Raw genomic sequence first — 22,679 nt, 5'->3', positions numbered from 1 at the left:
CTCTATATCTCTGTCTCCCTCCAGTCTTTCTATCTCTGTCTCCCTCCAGTCTCTCTCTCTCTGTCTCCCTCCAGTCTCTCTCTATCTGTCTCTGTCTCCCTCCAATCTCTTTCTCTCTATCTCTCTCCCTCCAGTCTCTCTATATATCTATCTCTGTCTCCCTCCAGTCTCTTTCTATATCTATCTCTGTCTCCAGTTTCTCTCTCTCTCTATCTATGTCTCTCTGCTGTCTCTGTATATATCTGTCCCTGGCTCTCTCCAGTCTCACTCTTTATCTGTTTCTTCCAGTCTCTCTGTTTATCTCCATCTCTCTCCCATCTCTATATACGTCTATTTCTGTCTCATTCCACTCTCTATGTATATCTATCTCTGACTCTCTCCAGTTTCCCTATGTTTATCTATGTCTCTCTCCATGTATATCTATCTCTGTCTCTCCCATCTCTCTCTCTCTATTTATCTCTGTCTCCTCTCTCTATATATATCTCTGTCTCTCCTGTCTCTCTGTCAATCTCTGTCTCTCTCCCGTCTCTATGTATATCTATTTCTGTCTCCCTCCAGTTTCTCTCTATGTATATCTATCTCTGACTGTCTCCAGTTTCTCTCTCTATGTTTATGTCTCTCCCACCTCTCTCATGTATATCTCTCTCTGTCTCTCCCATCTCTCTCTATGTATATCTATCTCTGTCTCTCCCATCTCCCTCTATGTTTATCTCTGTCTCTCTCCTCTCTCTATGTATATCTATTTCTGTCTCCTGTCTCTCTATCAGTCTTTGTCTCTCCCATCTCTCTATATCTATCTCTGTCTCCTTTCTGTATGTGTTTTCCATCGTTGTTTCTCTCCCTATACCTTTCTCTGTTTCTCTCTCCCTATCTCTTTTTCACGGTGTCTCTGTCTCCCTATCTCCATTCATTTATTCAATCGTATTTATTGGCCTCTTATTGTGTGCAAAGCACTGAATTAAGCACTTGGGAGAGTACAATGCAACAATAAACAGACACATCCTTCTATCCATTCATTCATCCATATTTATTGACCACTTATTGTGTGCAAAGCGCTGTACTAAGCGCTTGAGAGAGTACAATATAACAATACCCTTGCCCACAATGAGGTCACATTCTAGAGATGGTGATATCTATCTACCATCTATCTACCTATTTACCCATCTTGTTCTCTTTCCCTCTTTGCCGACTTCAGTCTCTTGCCTGTCCTTATGTCCATGCTCTCTCACTATCCAGTGAATTTTTGGAGAAGAAATTTGGAGAAGATGTCTGGTGAGGCTGGGCTTGGGCGTGCCTTTCATCCTGCTGTTTAGATTCAGCCACAGTATTAACTCATACACAGTACAAGAGTGTGTGACTTTGTGTGTTTTACAGAGAGAGATAGAAAGAGAGCAGGTGCAGGCAGAGCAGACAAATAGGTGGTAATCAGGGATGGGAAACAAGACTTCAAAAAATTGAGGCAGAATCAAAGACAGAACTGGGCGCTGAAAGTCGCAAATGCAACAGCTCATTTGCTCTGTTTCTTCCAAAGATTTGTTTTGTTTACATAAATTATGTAAACAGAAATCTGGAATGAACTGTCAGTTGTGCATCAGTCATTTCAGCCCCACCTTCAAACAGTAGCATCATATATGGACATTAATGGAAATTTATAAATTTAAATATGGATCACTAGATCTGTGTAGAAATGCAATGGAAAAATAATAATCAACAAGTCGGTACCAAGGCTCATTCAGTTCACTGAAGATTTTGATAAAAATCTTGGATAGGTGCTTACCTACTTTTTGATTATCTGAATTCAACCGATCATTTATTGAGAGGTTACTGTGTACAGAGCACTGTACTAAGCCCTTGGGAGAGGACAGTATAACAGTTGAATTGATGATGGTGTCTTCCAACATGAACAGACAAACCTTAGACCTAATACCACCTCTGAAGTCTCAAGACTAATAACCTGTGCAAAGCAATTACTTATAGTGTTGGGGTTTGTAGAGCATCATTTTTCAAATAACCATCCCTTCCCAATCACTGTAAATCTAAGCTGGACTCAATTTGCATAACCAAGTGCTCAAGTAATTGAGGTTCAGATCAGTCAGCTTTCTGTATCTATGCGCACCTAAATATTCACCCAGGAGCTTAGGATAAGTTCAAAAAAAATTCTAAATCTTATTGTTATATAATTTCAAACCTATACCGCCTAATTGCATTCAACAAAATAAGTAACAGTGCCTTGCACATAGTAAGCACTTAACAAATACCATTAAAAAATGAAAAAGTAACTTTTTCCAGATTACAAATACTATTAATAAATTCATTTAGGCAAAATTCTGATGTTAAAAATCAATCATCAACAGCATTTATTGAGTGCCTATTATGTATCAAACACAGTGTTTGTATTTATGTATTCTGTCAGTCAGCCAATCATTTATTGAGCACCTACTGTATGCAGAGCACTATTCTAAGAGCTTGGGAGAGTGCAATATAATTATATAATGGACACATTCCCTGTTAAGCACTTGGGAATGTACACAGTAGAAATCAGTGGTATTTGTTGAGCACTTACTCTGTGCAGAGCATTGAACTAAGCACTTGGGAAAGTACAATAAAGTTGGCAGACACCAACTTTGTCATCGAGACCCTTACAATCTAGCGGAAGAGTAGAAATTAACAGGGGAAGTAAAAGAGTATAAGGATTTGCATGCATGTGTGTGTATATACATATAAATCCAATGGGAATGGGGACTCAATTTGATTCAATGGCTAAACTTAAACCATTTAATTTTTAATGGTACTTGTTAAGCATTTACTATATGCCAAGCACTGTAATAAGTGGTAGTCTTTCCACTAGGCCTTGCTATAATGTGATTCCCTACGCATGAAGAATTTACAATAATAATAATCTAATGGGGAGAAATGCAGATAAAAAGCTGTGTTATCTAGGACTTGGGAGTCAGAGGACCTGGGCTCTAATCTGCACCTGCCTTTTGTCCTTCTTTTTTTTTAATGGTATTCGTTAAGCGCTCGCTATGTGCCAGGCACTGTACTAAGCTATGGAGTGGATACAAGCAAATCAAGTTGGACACAGTCCCTGCCCCATGTGGGGCTCACAGTCTCAATCCCCATTTTACAGGCGAGGTAACTAAGGCACAGAGAAGTGAAGTGACTTGCCCAAGGTCACACAGCAGACAAGTGGTGGACCTGGGATTAGAACCCATTACCTTCTGACTCCCAGGCCCGTGCTCTATCCACTATGCTATGCTCCAGGATGAGTGCTTGGAATAACATGATAACAGTTTGTATGGGGGGGAAAGGATGGATTTTAGGGATGTTGTAAAGGTTGAACAGATAGGATTTGGTGACAGGTCAAATATGTGGGTTGAATGAGACCGATGAATCAAAGATAATGCCAACGTTATGGGCTTGTGAGACAGAAAGGTTAGTGGTGCTGTCTACAGTGATGGGAAAGTTACAGGGAGGGGTTTGGGTGGGAAGATAAGGAGTTTGTTCATTCAATCGTATTTACTGAGTGATTACTGTGTGCAAAGACTGTATTAAGCGCTTCAGAGAGTACAATATAACAACAGACACATTCCTGTCCACATGGAGCTCACAGAGTAGAGGGAATTCTGTTTTGGACATGTTACATTTGAGGTGTCAGTGGGACATCCAAATAGGGGTGTCCTGAGGCAGGAGGATATGACACTGAAGAGGAGAGAGGTCAGGGCCATATTAGTAGATTTAGAAATCATCAGCATAGAGATGGTAGTTGAAGCCATGGGTTCTACAAGGGAGTGGATGTAAATGGAGAATAAAACTGAGTCTTGAGGGACTCCCACAGTAAGTAGGGGAGAAGCAGCATGGCTTAGTGGATAGAGCATGGGCCTGGGAGACAGAAGGACCTGGGTTCTAATCCTGGCTATGTCATTTGTCTGCTCTGTGACTTTGCACAAGTCACAACTTCTCCGTGCCTCAGTAACCTCATCTGTCAAATAGGTATTAAGACTGTGAGCCCCCAGTGGGACAGGGACTGCGTCCAACCCAATTCGCTTGTATCCACCCCAGCATTTAGTACAGTGCCTGGTAATAATAATAATAATGTTGGTATTTAAGCACTTACTGTGTGCAGAGCACTGTTCTAAGCACTGAGGTGGATACAGGGTAATCAGCTTGTCCCAAGTGAGGCTCACAGTTAATCCCCATTTTACAGATGAGGTAACTGAGGCACAGAGAAGTTAAGTGACCTGCCCACAGTCACACAGCTGACAAGTGGCAGAGTTGGAATTCGAACCCATGACCTCTGACTCCCAATCCCGGGCTCTTTCCACTGGTACACAGTAAGCGCTTAACAAATACCACAATTAAGGGGGTGGGAGGCAGAGGAAGAGCCTATTCCTTAATCTGTTTTTCTCATTCACAGCCCTGCCTCATCTCTAATACTCTTCCTTACTCCTGATTGCCGTCCAATCAATCGATCGTGTTTCTTGAGCAATTACTGTGCATAGACCATTATACTAAGTGTTTGGGAGAGTACAATATAACAGTATAACAGAGTTGGTGACCTTGTTCCCTGCCCACAACAAGCTGACAGTCTTTAAATCCTTCTCAGAATAGTAGAAGCGAGCTAACGCTTTAACCCTATATATTCCTTCCTTAATCCAACAAGCAGACTTGCCACCCAGAAGTACAGTAAACATAAATCTTCATGTCTTATGTTGTAGTAGTGATGACATTTGTTGAGTACCTATTGGGTACAGTGCAGTGTACTAACTGTTTGGGAATGGTCAGCAGAAGCAAAACAGAGTTTTACTTATAGAGCACAGAAAGATTGCAATTTAATGGGGGAGCAAGCACACAAAATGATTAACAGGAACAGTGGAAACAAGGATTAGAAAAGTAGTAGAGTGAAGACTCCAGGATGAAATATCAGCATAAATAAGAATCAATAATAGAATGTACTATTGAATTTACATATACAGGAATTCTCACAATACAACAAGATATTTCTTAAAAATCACCCATGTAGTGAAAGACCTCTACCCCCCCTTCACAGCACAGCTAAATCCTCTTCTCCCCCACTTCACCTCTGCACAGCTAAACCCTCTTCTCCCCCTTTCCCTCTGCTCCTCCCCACTCCCATCCCATCCCCTCAGCACTGTACTCGTCCGCCAAACTGTATATATCTTCATTACCCTATTTATTTTGTTAATGAGATGTGCATCACCTTGATTCTATTTATTTGCTATTGTTTTAATGAGATGTTCTTCCCCTTGATTCTACTTATTGCCATTGTTCTTGTCTGTCTGTCTCCCCCGATTAGACTGTAAGCCCGTCAAAGGGCAGGGACTGTCTCTGTTACCGATTTGTACATTCCAAGCATTTAGTACAGTGCCCTGCACATAGTAAGCGCTCAATAAATACTATTCAATGAATGAATGAATGAACTGAGTTTCACAAGAGTACATTTTCTCATAGGTTTCCATGTTACAAATTAAGATCTGTTTCAGAATCCCTGGAAGAAAATATCAAAGGAATATATCACATAGTATAATGTTAAATTCAATTATTTTTTGTTTAGTCTTTGTTAGAAGATAACACCAAAGCACCTACAACATAGGAAGCAGCATGGCCTGATGGATAGAGCATGGACCTGGGAATCAGAAGGACCTGAGTTCTAATACCGGTTCCTCCACTTGTCTCCTGTGAGACCTTGGTAAGTAGTCACTTCTCTCAGCCTCAGTTACTTCCTGTATAAAATGGAAATTAAGACTTTGAGTCCCATATGGGACAATGCCTGTGTCCAGCCTGATTAGCTTGTCTCTACCCAGTATTTAGTACAGTGCCTAGCACATAGTAAGGGCTTAACAAATCCAAAAAAAAAAATCAAACATTAAATGAGCAGTAATATTATGATCGTGAGTCTTTGCCGGAGCCTGCTGAAGTAAAAACTTGTTCTGCTGACTGTGGTGGTGTGTTTTCAACTTCAACAAGGAATTTCTAATTCGAATAATAGCCACCTTGTTTTCGTCATAAAGTACCTGGTAGCGTCCTATCTCCTGAACACCTTTGCACACCTGTGAACTCCTCTTTCCATCAGCATCTTCAGTAATTTTTACAAATGCATCTACTTTACTTGAAAATTGATGTAAGGCTCTCAATCCCCAAATTTTAGCTAAGGAGGGAAGGACCATAACTTCATCTATTTCAGCACCTTGCAATGGTGTATTGGATTGTTGAAAATCAATTAGGTCCTTGTTGGACAAGGATTCTCTGAATGAGTTGCAATTAACTCGATTGACACCTAAATCATCCATTTCTCAATTAAGCTGCTTCCCCAGCTGAAGAATCTCTTCTACATTTGAAGCTCTGATCCAAAAACTGGACAGAGCTTCCTCCAAGATCCATTCATTCACAACTGTTTCATCTCAGTACAGCGGGGAAGGCACAAGGAGGGATTTACTGATCTGTTGTGCTTGGTCAGGATGTCATGGCAGCCCGGTTTTGGGGGGGAGTAAGACTTCAAACCACATAGATTGTGTCTCTGGGATGGTTATAACATACAGTGGTTGTAGAAGCAGCAATAGAGCACAGGTTTAGGGGTCAGAGGGACCTGGATCGTAATTCCAGCTCTGCCACTTATCTTCTGTGTGACCTTGGGTAAATCACATAACTTCTCTGTGCTTCAGTTACCTCATCTGTAAAATGGGGATTAAGACTATTCATTCATTCATTCAATAGTATTTATTGAGCGCTTACTATGTGCAGAGCACTGTACTAAGCGCTTGGGATGAACAAGTCGGCAACAGATAGAGACAGTCCCTGCCGTTTGACGGGCTTACAGTCTAATCGGGGGAGACGGACAGACGAGAACAATGGCACTAAACAGCGTCAAGGGGAAGAACATCTCGTAAAAACAATGGCAACTAAATAGAATCAAGGCGATGTACAATTCATTAACAAAATAAATAGGGTAACGAAAATATATACAGTTGAGCGGACGGGTACAGTGCTGTGGGGATGGGAAGGGAGAGGTGGAGGAGCAGAGGGAAAAGGGGAAAATGAGGCTTTAGCTGCGGAGAGGTAAAGGGGGGATGGCAGAGGGAGTAGAGGGGGAAGAGGAGCTCAGTCTGGGAAGGCCTCTTGGAGGAGGTGATTTTTAAGTAAGGTTTTGAAGAGGGAAAGAGAATCAGTTTGGCGGAGGTGAGGAGGGAGGGCGTTCCGGGACCGCGGGAGGACGTGACCCAGGGGTTGACGGCGGGATAGGCGAGACCGAGGGACGGCGAGGAGGTGGGCGGCAGAGGAGCGGAGCGTGCGGGGTGGGCGGTAGAAAGAGAGAAGGGAGGAGAGGTAGGAAGGGGCGAGGTGATGGAGAGCCTTGAAGCCTAGAGTGAGGAGTTTTTGTTTGGAGCGGAGGTCGATAGGCAACCACTGGAGTTGTTTAAGAAGGGGAGTGACATGCCCAGATCGTTTCTGCAGGAAGATGAGCCGGGCAGCGGAGTGAAGAATAGACCGGAGCGGGGCGAGAGAGGAGGAAGGGAGGTCAGAGAGAAGGCTGACACAGTAGTCTAGCCGGGATATAACGAGAGCCCGTAATAGTAAGGTAGCCGTTTGGGTGGAGAGGAAAGGGCGGATCTTGGCGATATTGTAGAGGTGAAACCGGCAGGTCTTGGTAACGGATAGGATGTGTGGGGTGAACGAGAGGGACGAGTCAAGGATGACACCGAGATTGCGGGCCTGCGGGACGGGAAGGATGGTCGTGCCATCCACGGTGATGGAGAAGTCTGGGAGCGGACCGGGCTTGGGAGGGAAGATGAGGAGCTCAGTCTTGCTCATGTTGAGTTTTAGGTGGCGGGCCGACATCCAGGCGGAGACGTCCCGGAGGCAGGAGGAGATGCGAGCCTGAAGGGAGGGGGAGAGGACAGGGGCGGAGATGTAGATCTGCGTGTCATCTGCGTAGAGATGGTAGTCAAAGCCGTGAGAGCGAATGAGTTCACCGAGGGAGTGAGTGTAAATGGAGAACAGAAGAGGGCCAAGAACTGACCCTTGAGGAACTCCAACAGTTAAAGGATGGGAGGGGGAGGAGGCTCCAGCGTAGGAGACCGAGAATGATCGGCCAGAGAGGTAAGAGGAGAACCAGGAGAGGACAGAGTCCGTGAAGCCAAGGTGAGATAAGGTACGGAGGAGGAGGGGATGGTCGACAGTGTCAAAGGCAGCAGAGAGGTCAAGGAGGATCAGAATGGAGTAGGAGCCATTGGATTTGGCAAGAAGGAGGTCATGGGTGACCTTAGAGAGAGCAGTCTCGGTAGAGTGGAGGGGACGGAAGCCAGATTGGAGGGGGTCTAGGAGAGAATGGGAGTTAAGGAATTCTAGGCATCGATTGTAGACGACTCGTTCTAAGATTTTGGAAAGGAAGGGTAGTAGGGAGATAGGACGATAACTGGAGGGGGAAGTGGGGTCAAGAGCGGGTTTTTTTAGGATGGGGGAGACGTGGGCGTGTTTGAAGGCAGAGGGGAAGGAGCCCTTGGAGATGGAGTGGTTAAAAATAGAAGTTAAGGAAGGGAGGAGGGCAGGGGCGATGGTTTTAAGAAGGTGAGAGGGAATGGGGTCCGAGGCGCAGGTGGAGGGGGTGGCACTTGCGAGGAGGGAGGAGATCTCCTCTGAGGATACTGCAGGGAAGGATGGGAAAGTAGACCCCATGTGGGCCATGGATTGTGTCCAACCTGATTACCTTGTATCTACCCCAGAGCTTAGAACATGCTTGGCACAGAGTAAGCACTTAACAAATAACATTTAAAAAAACCCCTGGAATATACCCATATAATGAGTCCTGAGGTAGGTTTAAATGCATATATGCTAAAGGTAGCTTGAGGTGTTGAGAATTAATAAGGGAAGATTTTTGGATTAATCAATCAACCAATCATATTTATTGAGCTCTTACTATATGCAGAGCACTGTATTAAGCACTTGGGAGAGTGCAATATAATAAAAAATAATAAAATAAAATGGTATTAGTTAAACATTTACTATATGCCAGACGCTGCACTAAGTGCTGGGTAGATAGAAGGTAATCAGGTTGGACACAATCTGTCCCACATGGTCTTCATCCCCATTTTACAGATGAGAAAAACTAAGTGGGTAAACACATTCCCTGCCCACAAGGAGCCCACAGTCCCTGCCCAAAAAGGAGATTACAGTTTAGAGGGGGAGACAGACATAAATATAAATTAATGAATTCAAGATATATACTTAAGTGCTGTGGGGAAAGTGAAGATTGTAAGTACATATGTAAACTGAGGGAACAAGTCTGCTAATTCTTTTGTATTGTACTCTCCTAAGCACTTAGTACAATGCTCTCCACATAATAAGTGCTCAATAAATATAATTGATTGATTGGAGAAAGTGGAATTTTAGGAGGTCTTGGAAGAGAGGTAGGGCTAAGATTTGGTGGATTTGGAAGGAGGGAGTTTCAGGACAGGAGAACAGCATGACCAAGGGGTTGGAAATAGAAAAAATGAGAGTGGTGTTCATTTAGAAAGTGAGTTTGGAAGGAGCAAAGAGTATAACCTGTGCAGTAGCAGATGGAAGAGAGCCAAAATGTGAAATGGAGAGATCTGGTAGAGAGTCTTGGCATCAGTGGTGAGGAGTTTGATGCAGAGAAAAATGAACAGCAACTGGGGGGTTTTGAAGAATGTAATGAATGTGTGCTAAGTGATGTTTCAGGAAGATGATCCGGGGAGCAGCATGAAACATATGGACCGAAGAAGGGAGAGACTGGAAGCTGGGAGATCTGTGAGGAGACTGACACCAAAGTCTAACTGTGATAGTTCGAGAGCTCGAATCAGGGAGGTGGCGGTTTGGGTGAAGAAGAAGGGGTGGATCTGAGAAATGGTTTGAAGGAAGAACCAGCAGGATTTAGCAATTGATAGAATGTGAGGGCTGAAAGACAAGCATAGTCTTCTAGGCCAGAGAGGGGAGTGAGAATATTGGCTTGGTTCTGAGGTTTAATTCCTTCTATTCTTCATCTACACCCACTCCCTTGGAGACCTCATTTGCTCCCATGGCTTCAACTATCGCCTCTATGCAGATAATTCCCAAATCTACCTCTCCTGCCCTGATTTTTCTCCTTCTCTGCAGGCTTGTATTTCACGATATGTCTACTATATCTCAAACTTAGCATTTTCAAAACAGAACTCCTCATTTCCTCACCCCCAATGGTCCTCCTTGAGACTTTCCCATCACTGTAGACAACACCACCATCCTTCCTGTCTCTCAAGCTTGTAATTTGGGCATTTTCTTCAACTCCTCTCTTCTGTTCATCCCACATATTCAATCTGCCATCAAATCTTGTCAGTTCTACCTTCACACATCACTAAAATCTCCCCTTTCCTCCCCAACCAAATTACTCCCACATTGATTCAAGCACTTATCCTCTGGACTGTAAGCTTGCTGTGGATAGGGAATGTGACTGCCAACTCTGTTGTACTTTCCCAAGTGATTACTATAGTTCTTTGCACACAGTAAGCACTCAATAAGTGTGATTGAATAAATGAATGAATACCCTGCATGTCACACGTGACATTTCACGTATCTCCTTGTCCTGTATCCACAAACACCATCAGTAGCCATTCTACTATCAAATTAATTCTAGATTTTTCAGATCCATGCGTCCGGAGATATTCTCAAAGCCTCTTATTGACCATTCTCGTCTAAACAAGTAGTGTGGTCTAGTGGAAAGAGCACGGTCCTTGGAGTCAGAGAACCTGGCTTTTAATCCCTGCTCTGCCACTTGCCTGCTGTGTGACTTCGGGAAAATCACTTAACTTTTCTGTGCCTCAGTTACCTCTTCTGTGAAATGGGAATTAAGACTGTGAGCCCCATGTGAGTCAGGGACTGTGTCCAATCTGATTACCTCATATCTAAAAAAAAGCTGGATATTTATTGAGTGCTCTGGTATACAGTACAACCAAGTACAACCAGGAGAAGCAGCGTGGCTCAGTGCAAAGAGCCCGGGCTTGGGAGTCAGAGGTCGTGGGTTTGAATCCCTGCTCTGCCACTTGTCAGCTGTGTGACTGTGGGCAAGTCACTTCACTTCTCTGGGCCTCAGTTACCTCATCTGTATAATGGGGATTAACTGTGAGCCTCACGTGGGACAACCTAATTACCCTGTATCTACCCCAGCACTTAGAACAGTGCTCTGCACATAGTAAGCGCCTAACAAATACCAACATTATTATTATTATTAGACACATTCCCTGCTCACAAAGAGCTTACATTTTAGACACATAGTAAGGGCTTAACAAATACCATATTTTACAAATAATATACCAACTACAAATATTATTATTATTATTATTATTATTGATAAAGGGCCTCCCCCAAACATTTACACGAGCTGTTAACAAGCTGCAAAATTAATGCTGATTTGAATTTCACCTCCTCCTTTTGCCTGCCCAATTTCTGGTGGAGGCTCAACAAACCAAAAAGGAAAGCTTGTGATGAGAGAGAGGGAGAAACAGTAAGCCTACATCATTCCTGCATTCCCTAGTGATTCTTCTCTGATTAGATTGGAGAAAACCCCTCTTGGCTGTCACTTTCCCAGACTACTCTATGCTCCAAAATGACAGCTCATCTTATCAACTTCGTCACAAAAGACACTACTGCTGTCACTGCTTAACTTATTTATTTTTTTTTTACATTTGCACATTTCCCCATTTTTCCTGTGGGCCCCTGTCTTCCCTGAGGGTTATGCAGATTTGGGTTCAGAATTTGGAATGCTGCCTTCTCCTCTAGATAATGAAGTTTGTGCTTGGTGTGTCCCTTTCTTCTGTGCAGAGGTCAATGGGGCTCTTAACTTTTCTGTCTCTGCATCAGTTTTATTGACCATATGCACTGCTTTATAAAGGAAGTTCATCACATTGATTTTTTTACTGAATTACTCTAAAATATAATTGTTTAAAACGATCAGCAGAAGTGAAATCTAAAGAAAAAAAGCTAATGACTTTCAAGGACTGACCTAATTTCATTGACAAATATATCTTATGATACTGATTTTTAAAAATAAACTGAAAGTTACCCCGACTCTCCCCTGTGGTTCTGGTGGGATAGTGAAAAATGGCTCTGTTAAAACGTGGTCATTTGAGGAAGTTGAAAGAACTCTTCAGGACACCAGATCCCAATCTATTCCTTACTGATGGTTCTCATTATGAGCCAACCCCCGCCCCCACAAGCTTCTAGATTGCAAGCCTGTTGTCAGGTAGGGATTGTCTCTGTTGCCAAATTGTACTTTCCAAGCGCCTAGTACAGTGCTCTGCACACAAGTGTTCAATAAATACGATTGAATGAATGAATATATATTACGTGCCAAGCCCTTGGGTGGACACAGTATCTTCAGATGGGACACAATTCTTTTCTTGCAGTCCTGAGCATTTTATGCCAGTTTTACAAATGAGGAAACCAAGGCTCAGAGAAGTTAAGAGATTTACCCAAGGACTACAGCAGGCACTTAAACTTAGCCAGAATTAGAACCTGCATCTTCTGACTCCCAGTCCCATGTCCTTCCCACCGGACCACACTCCCTTCCTCCTTTCTAGGATACATACAATTTTTTTTTAATGGTGTTTGTTAAGCCCTTATTGTGTGCCAGGGACTGTACCAAGTGCTGAAATAGATACAAGCCAATCAGGTTGGACACAGTCCATGTCCCACACGGAAGGCACAGTTTTAATTTCCATTTTACAGATGAGGTAACTGAGGCTCAGAGAAGTTAAGTGATTTGCCCAAGGTCATAGAACCGACAAGTAGAAGAGCGGGGATTAGAACCCAGATCCTTCTGCCTCCCAGGCCTATGCTCTATCCACTAGTTCACACTGCAGTGGGCTCAGGGTCACTCACCATCAGTCCATCAGTGACATTTACAGAGTGTTTACTGTAGGTAGAGCATTGTACTAATGCTTGGTAGAATACAGTGCAATAGAGTTAGTAAACACAATCCTTTTCCACATGAAGTTTACAGTTTAGAGGGAGAGGCAGACACTAAATTACAGATTGGGGAAATGGGTGAGTATCAGGATACGTACCCAAGTGCTGTGGAGCTGGAGGCAGGGTGCATATTGAGTGCTTAAGGGGTAAAGATTCAAGTGTGCAAAAGACATAGGAGAGAGGGTGAGTAGGGGAAATTAGGTGGAGATAGAAAAGGTAGGTTGAATTCTAGTTGGCTGGGAGCTGGCAAAGATTGTGGTACTGCAGGAAATTAATAAAAGGATCAGGTTACTGGTATTCACTTGGGAAAATGATGGCTGTGAATTGCAGGGAGCTGTAGGACAGAACAAAATAAGATAATAAAGATATCAGGAAGTAGCTTGGCCTCAGCTCTGCCACTCGTCTGCTGTGTGACCTTGGGCAAATTATTTAATTTCACTGTGCCTCAGTTTCATCATTGGTAAAATGGGCATTCGCTACCTGTCTTCCCTCTTATTTAGATTGTGAACTCCATATAGGACAGGAACTAGCTGAGTTGTAGTAGGAAACTAGCGAGGTTAGGTAGGAGATGGGAGGTGATTGAGTGTCTTAAAGCTGATAATAATAATGATAATGATGATATTTGTTAAGCACTTACTATGTGTCAAGCACTGTTCTAGGCACTGGGGTAGAAACCATGTTCTCAGGTTGGACACACTCCTTGCCCCAAGTGGGCCTCACAGTCTAAATCCCCATTTTACAGATGAGGTAACTGAAGTGAAGTGATTTACCCAAGGTCACACAGCAGACAAGTGGCAGAGCTGGGATTAGAACCCAGGTCCTCCTGGCTCCCAGGCCCATGTCTATCCACTCGCCAGTTTAAAAGATTAGGTCAGTACAGCATGGTCTTCTTTGATCTTTGTCTTTAACCAGTAAAGCTCTAGGGAGTCTATTAAGACTTTGAGCTATATAAGGGCCCCTACTTTACAGAGAATCTGGAGGGAGTCTAGGGGTCCTCTATATTACTTCCTATTGGCCTTGGGCAACCCTAGCCATATGTGTTGCCAGCTCATCTCTTATTATCTAGTGGGGATCCGTCTAGTTGTCTCACATTCCGAATCAGGCTCCTGTCTGATTTCCAGAAAAGGGAAGCAGCATGGCCTAGTGGAAAGCACCTGGGCCTGGAATCCAGAGGACCTGGGTTCTAATTCTGACTTTGCTACTTGTCTGCTGTGTGACCTTGGGCAAGTCACTTAACTTCTCTGTGCCCCAGTTTCCTCATCTCTAAAATGGGGATTCAGTACTTGGACTCCCTCCTACTTAGATTTGGAGCCCCATGTGGGACAGGGACTTCGTCCAACTTGATTAACATTCAACCCGATTAGCTGTAAGTTCTCAATAGATTTGATTGATTGAATTAATTAACTTGAGTCTATCTCAGGGTTAGTCAGGGAAGGGCTTTTGGAAAAGATGTGCTTTTAAAAAGACTTTGAAGGTGAGCAGACGAATTGTCTTTTGGGTATGAAGAGGGAGGGCATTCTGGACATACTCACCAGCAAACTGTTAGGATCCCAGTGAAGAATTGGGATTCCCTCTGGAATGAATTTGGGACTGCTTTGCTGAATATCACTAAACTAGGACGAAAAGGATTGACTACCCCAAGCCTCTACATCATCCAAGGCAAGAATGGGGTTAAGGTCTCCCACCAGCTTCCTCTAAATAAGGCTGTCTAAATCCCAGAGGTTCTGACTGAGCTGCCCCCACAAGCAGTAAAGAGAAATAAATAGGATTTAATCTGGAATTATAAAGAGAGAGACAAACCCCCACAAAATATGGAAGGAGAGGTTCACAAGGTAATTATCTACAGCTCCTGAACGTCTTTAGGACTGGTTAACAGACCATCCTCCTTGAAATAAATTCAAATGGGCTGGCCATGTGAAGGTGTGCTGAGCTGTTTGAGAGATCCATGAAAAACTGAGTTTAATGAATGACAGATTTTTTTTAATGGAAAATGTTTTAATATATGCCAGCACTGTATTAAGCGCTGGGGTAAAGTTAATCAGGTTGGACACAGTCACTGTCCTACCTGGGGCTCACAGTCTAAATCTGAGGGAGGAGCAGTGTGGTTTAGTGGGTAGAGAACAGGTTTGGGAGTCAAAAGGACCTGGTTTCTAATCCCACCTCCACCACTTGTTTGGTGTGTGACCTAGGGCAAGTCACTTAACTTCTCTGTGCTTCGGTTACCGCACCTGTAAAATGGGGATTAAGACTGTGAGACCCATGTGGGACATGGACTGTGTCCAACCTGATTAACTTGTATCTACCCTAGTATAAATCAGTGCTTGGCATATAATAAGTCCTGAACAAATACTATAATCATAATAATGAGGAGGACTTAATTGTCATTTTACAGATGAGGTAACTGAGACCCAGAGACGTTAAATGACTTATCCAAGGTCTAACAGCAGGCAGAGCTGGGATTAGAACACAGGTACTCTGTCTCCCAGGCATGCTCTTCTACTAGGCCATGTCACTTCTGTTAACCAAGTTAACCACATCAACTTTCTTTTTTCTCCCAAATCTAGCTTGGAGAGAGAGAAATAATTTATCACAACTAATTGATCAGGCCTTAGGTCTCTCAAGACAGGGCATAGACTCCTATCTCCTACCCAACTCCCCAGGAAACAGCTACATTTTCTTCCTTTTTCTGCAACTCTCACCAGGTCTAGAGGGAGAGAGGGGAAGGACACTTTTTCACCCTATTGGTTAAAAGCCAATTTATTTCCAAATCATTTCAAAACACCCTGAAAATGTGGTTGGGGGAAGGACTGTGCCATCATTCTAAACAACCTGTTGGTCATACATGAGCCTAGCTAAGCAAAAGCATACATCATTATATTGTTCCATGCCATATATTCATCAAAATCCACATGGTCCCTGAGTTTTGAAATAGATCTCTCTTGAGATCATCCTTTGCCCCAGTCACCATCCCTTGTTTTCTCATTTTAAGAAAACCTATTTCTTCTTTCCCACTTTTTCTTCTCATTCTTTTTCATCTCTTGCAAGAAGCTTTCGTGCTTCTCCTTAAGTTAATAATTGCCATGCTGCTTATCTTATACAAGTCAATCTTTGCCCCTTGTACATTGTTACTTGAGTGATCTGTGCATGGAATAACAACTTTATTAGCTGAGTATTCTTACTGATTCATGTTTAATATTTATACAGGCAACACATTTTAAAACATATTTTACAATCCCACTAAACTCCTCGGGGGCAGGGATCGTGTCTACTTGCCCTATTGTACTCTCTCAAGGGCTTAACTCAGTGCTCTGTACAGAGTAGGGGCTCGATAAATACCATGAATTGAAGGATTGAATTTTTTTCCACCTATTTCTGTTACCTGTACAAACATCAGTCGCAAAAATAAAAAGAACAAGAAATTGTTCAAATAGATAGCCCCTGACAACCCTCACAGATACCAGAGAGAGAGAGATGAATGTGACATCACATGCATTCCTCTAGGCATGCAATGTAATGTGATTATATACCTTAGAGCCATCATTTTTTTGGAATTACACTGTTTTTACTAATAATGATAATAATAATGGTGGTATTTGTTGCTATGTGCCAAGCATTGTACTATGCCCTGGGACAAATACCCCCCTTCTAGACTGTGAGCCATTGTTGGGTAGGGATTGTCTCTATTTGTTGCTGAATTGCATTTTCTAAGCACTTAATACAGTGCTCTGAACACAGTAAGCGCTCAATAAATGACTGAATGAATGAAATATAAAGTAATCCGGTCCCATAGAGGCCTTACAGTCTAAGTGACAAACAGATATTGAGTCCCCCTTTTGCAGATGAAGGCCCAGAGAAGTTAAGTGACTTACCCAAGTTCACACAGCAGGTAAATGGAGGAGCTAGTATTAGAACCCAAGTCCTCAGACTCCCAAGCCTGTGTGCTTTCCACTAGATTACGCTACTTCTAAATTCATGAAATCCTTGAATGTTCCTCCAGGGATCCCCTGAATTCCACACTTGCTCCGGAGACTCTGCATCCCTCTCCCAGGTCAGTACGGAGTCTGGATTGGTGTCTAAGTGATGGAATTTAGCTATAGGAGCCACAGTGGAGGAAAGCTCGGCACTGAAAGTACAAAACCAGTCCTCTAGACTGTTAACTTGTTCTCTAGACTGTAAGCTCACTGTGGGTAGGGAATGTGTCCATTATATTGTTGTGTTATAATCTCCCAAGTGCTTAGTGCAGTGCCCAGCACACAGTAAGCACTCAATAAATAAGGTTGACTGATTGATTGACTAAAACAGTAGGGACAGACCACCTAAAAATCAAACGATTTGGTACTAAACTGGAGGACTGGCTACCAAGAGAACTTTTGCACCAAACTATGAACTTAAGCACTTAACCACCTACCCCCTCCTTCCTCACTTCGCTGCTGTCCTTCCTACAACCCAGCCTGCACACTTCATTCCTCTGGTGCTAACCTTCTCACTGTCTCACGATCTCGTTTATCTCGCCGTTGACTTCTCACCCACATCCTACCTCTGGCCTGGAACACCCTCGTGCCTCATATCAGGCAGATAATTGCTCTCCCCCACTTCAAAGCCTTATTGAAGGCACATCTCCTCCAGGAAGCCTTCCCTAACTGAGCCCTCCTCTCCTCTTCTCCCACTTCCTTCTGCGCTACTCTTACTTGCTCCTTCATTCATCCTCCCTCCTCCCCAGCACATATAAATATATCAGTATATATCTCTAATTTATGTATTCATTTATCTATTTATTTATATTAAAGTATGTCTCCTCCTCTAGATTGTGATCTCGTTGTGGGCAGGGAATATGTCTGATGTTATAGTATACACTCCCAAGCGTTTAGTACAGTGCTTTGCACATGATAAGCACTCAGTAAATATAATAATAATTATTAATAATAGTAATAATGAGTGTGGGCTGATCAGACATTCATATTCATTGGTTTGTAAGATTTCTTGGCTAATTGAAAGGAAAGAATATGGAGTCCTGAGCTCCCCTGCTTGATGAGCCATGAGCAGGCTGGGAATTGGCCTGAAAGAATGAAGAGCATCAACTGGATTGTAGTAAGAGAAGAGAGCGGGAAAAGTAGGAGGGGCAGTGCAGACTGAGCACCTTAAAGCAAGTAATAATAATAATAATAAATGTGTTATTTGTTAATCTTTTACTATGTCCTAAGCACTGTACTAAGTACTGGGTTAGGTACAGGCAAATTGGTTTGGACACACTCCCTGTCCCACATGGGGCTCACAGTCTCATTCTCCATTTTACAGATGAGGGAACTGAGGCAAGGAGAAGTGAAGTGACTTCCCAGGGTCACACAGCAGACATGTGACGGAGCCAATTTCTACTTGATGGGGCGAGGAATGGACAACCCTTAAAGGTGTCTGAGGAGTGGGAAGATGTACAGAATGACATTTTGGAAAAATCATCTTGGCAGTAGAGAGAAGTGTGGCCTGGAGAGGAGAAGAGACTGGACGCAACTCCTTGGGGATTGTCGACTGAGATGGGACACAGTAAGTGATTAGAGAGAATTTCACTCATAATCATGATCCAGGTCCTGAGCCAGCAAACCCAAAATGGTAGACTGGAACTTCTGAAGCCAGAGGTTCAGGTGAGAAGCAGTGTGGCTCAGTGGAAAGAGCCTGGGCTTTGGAGTCAGAGGTCATGAGTTCAAATCCCAGCTCTGCCAATTGTCAGCTGTGTGACTGTGGGCAAGTCACTTCACTTCTCTGGGCCTCAGTGACCTCATCTGTAAAATGGGGATTAAGACTGTGAGCCCCACGTGGGACAACCTGATTCCCCTGTGTCTACCCCAGCACTTAGAACAGTGCTCTGCACATAGTAAGTGCTTAACAAATACCAACATTATTATTAGGTGCCAAAGCTACACTGGAGAACTAACTTTATGACTGGGGCCCCCAAAACCCCCAAACCCCAGACTGCTGCCCTGGAGGCCCCAGTGGGTTATTCTACTTTGGAGTTCATTTAGTCTGAACCTCTGCTTTCAGGGAGGATTGCATCTGATGCAATTCACCTAAAGAAGTGGCTGTCCTATTCCTAAAAATATGATGATGATGATGAAAAACAACCTCTACTAAGCATTAGTACAGTGCTCTGCACACAGTAAGCACTTAATACACTTGATGATGTTGATGATGATGATGATATTTTTAGGGAAGCAGCATGGTCTAGTGGAGAGAGCATGGGCCTGGGAGTCAGAAGGATATGGGTTCTAATCCCAGCTCTTCCACTTGTCAACTGTGTGACCTTGGGTAAGTCACTTAATTTCTCTGTGTCTAAATTACTTCATCTGTAAAATGGGGATTAAGACTGTGAGCCCAATATGGGACAGGGACTGTGTCCAACCTGATCGGCTTGTATCTACCCCAGGGTTTAGGACACTGCTTAACACATAGTAAGCACTTAACAAATACCATCGTCTTTATCATGATGAGAAGATGATATCTCTTATCACGGAGAAGCAGCATGGCTCAGTGGAAAGAGCACGGGCTTTGGAGTCAGGGCTCATGAGTTCGAATCCCAGTTCTGCCACTTGTCGGCTGTGTGACTCTGGGCAAGTCACTTAACTTCTCTGTGCCTCAGTTCCCTCATCTGTAAAATGGGGATTAAGACTGTGAGCCCCACGTGGGACAACCTGATTCCCCTATGTCTACCCCAGCGCTTAGAACAGTGCTTGGCACATAGTAAGCGCTTAACAAATACCAACATTATTATCATCATTTCTAATGGTATTTCTTAAGTGCTTACTATGTGCTAGGCACTGTAGTAAGCACTGGGGTAGATACAAGCTGATCAGGTTGGACATGATTTTGCCCATGTCCCTTATGGGGCTCACAGTCTTAATCCCCACTTTACAGTTGAGGTAATTGAGGCACAGAGAAGTTAAGTGATGTACCCAAAGTCATACGGCAGAAAAGTGGTGGAGCTGGGTTTAGAACCCAGGTCCTTTTGACTCCCAGGCCTACAAAGGAGTTGGTAGATATGTTCCCTGACCACAATGAATTTACAATCTAGAGGGAGAGACACAAATATCTGTAGAAGGAGATCCTGCATCCTCCCTGGAAAATGCACTGTAGTAGCAGAGACCATTTTGCTTACGAAAATTGACAAAGGCAAACCCATAGCCAGCAACATTGAAGTAATGAGATAAAGTGGAAAATTTGGGTGGGAGGAAAAGGGAGACCTCTGATTCAATCAAATATCTCATTTGGTTGGTAGAATATGTGGTTACAGCTATAGGATATTAAAATTTCAAAAACTAATTAGCATAGTTTTATGTAATTCTCGGAGGAGCCGTAGATAGACGGTGAGGATAAAGTTTCCTCTCTAATGCACAAATTCATACACATTTCTTCCTTAAAAATAGCCTCTAAGGTTTAGTTCATTTAAATTTTCCCGATTGACTAAACTTCTGCCATTTCTTTTTGAAGACTATCCCCTAACCTAATATGTCAAGAATTTTCCCTTTCTTCATTTCTCTTTATTATTTTTAGTGATAACTCTGTTTTCTTTACTTGCCAACTAATTCTTCTCTCATTTTGATGTACACCTTCCCAAGATTTAGAGGATTATTTTGCTTGACTTTGACTTTTCTGCTTTATAAATTGAATTCATTTTTTCCACTTTCAAATTAGAGTTTAACCAATCTCTCTTAGGGCTTTATATTTCCTTCTCCCAAGACATTCACATTTTCATCATTTCTTAAAATAATTTCTTAAGTGATTCCTTAAAATATTCCCTAAACATGCATTTCTAAAGTGTGCTCAGATTAAATGCTATATTCTGGATGCAGCTTCAAGAGCTAGGTAAAGAGAAATATTCATCTCCCATTTGTCCTTTCACACTGAACCGAAGAACAATGGCCTTTCTTTCTGTCTTACACTTTGCAAATTCAGGCAATTTATTTGCTGGCCACTAAATCCTCTCAGGCTGTCAATGGATCATTCAATAAATAGTGTTTACTGAGCATCTATGGTGTGCACAGCAATGAATAAGCACTAGGGAGAGTTCAATAGATATGAAAGACATGACCCCAGCTCTCAAAGAGTTCACAGTATAATAGAGGAGCTAAACTTCTCACACTTGTTTCATGTCACAAGTTCAAATGTCATTCAAGAAAAAGTCTTCATGACAAGAGTAATACCTGTTCTAGACATACCCTTTTCCTTTTAATATAATGGAAGTATAAAGATAAAATGAAATATTGGTGAAACCCAAAGCTGAAATACAGGGGAATATATGGATATTGAAACATAGATCATCATCAAGTACCAGGAGAAAAGAACAGCAAAATTACAATGGAATGAAACTTAAATGGGGCATTGGGAATTACAAAATCTCTCATGATGGTAAATATCATGATAAGAAGTAAATAACATTCAGTTGTTATTAAACAGATGTGAAACAATACTTGACAAAAACACATGGCATAATACTATCAGTTACGGGAGGTTATTTTTTTTATGTGAAAGCAACATGCAATCTGCGATCCATAAACTGGGAGTTTTAAACAGGCCTAGGTCCTGCTGGAGGAATCAATCGATCAATCAATCAGTAGTATTCTTGAGCAGCTTCTGTGTGCAGAGCTGAACTTAGTGCTTGGGAGAGGATAATAGGATTAATAGACAAGATTCCTGCCTTTGAGCATCTTACAGTCTGATGGGGAAGACGAACATTTAAATAAATTACAGATAGGAAAAAGAACAGAAAGGGGTGAGTCAGTCCTTAAATAACAAGGCCTTCTGAAATCACACTGGTCTGTGGATTTGAAGGGAGAGGAAATTTCAGGCAGCAGGGAGGGGTTGAGCAGGAGTCGATGGACTCAGTCTCCTTTCTGCTTATCCATTCTCTTCTCCCACATTCACTCCAGCTCACATCTTTGTTCATCTCAAGCCCTGACGATATTCTGATGTCGATCCCCTGCTCATGCCCTCCCAAATGACTTCCAGTGCTCTATGCACATTAAGCTCTCAAGAAATACCACCGACTGATTGATTGAATCTTCTTCCCACGGCATATCTGACAGACCACAGCTCTTTCCATCTTCAGAACTCCATTGATTGATCGATTGAGTCTTTCCCTGGCTAATCTGTAATTTCCCCATTTATGTCCCCCAACTGCCACTCCTGCCCTTCTGCACCTCGGCTACCACAAACCTTGTAGCAGTTATGTAAATATCTTCTATACTCTATCGCTTTGCTTATATTTAATAAATTGTAGTGCCTGCCTCCTCCACTAGACTGTAAGCTCCTTGAGGGCAGAGATCTTGTCTTCTAACTCTTTTGCACCTTCCTAAGAGTATAGTACAGTGTTCTGCTCAGTTGGTTCTCAATAAATGCTACCAATAAATGAGTAATGTTTTTCAAACACTGTTTGCAGAGTTTGTACTAGGCTCTCAAGAGAGTACTACCATACAATAGAATTGGAAGAGACGATCCCTGCTCTCAAGAATCTTACAATCTACTGGGGGAGACAGATGTTAAAATAAATTATAGATAGGGGAAACAGCAGAGTAAGAGGATATGTTTGTAAATGCTATGGGGATGGAGTGGAATGAGTATCAAAGTGCTCTGCAGTACAGACCCGAGTGCAGAGGCAAAGCAAAAGGGAGGGCTAAAAGGGGTTAGTCCTGGAGGGCTTCCTGGAGGAGAAATTATTT

Source organism: Ornithorhynchus anatinus, chromosome 1 (assembly GCF_004115215.2).
Source record: "Ornithorhynchus anatinus isolate Pmale09 chromosome 1, mOrnAna1.pri.v4, whole genome shotgun sequence".
Taxonomy (NCBI): Eukaryota; Metazoa; Chordata; class Mammalia; order Monotremata; family Ornithorhynchidae; genus Ornithorhynchus; species Ornithorhynchus anatinus.
Note: the sequence above shows the minus strand (reverse complement) of the source record.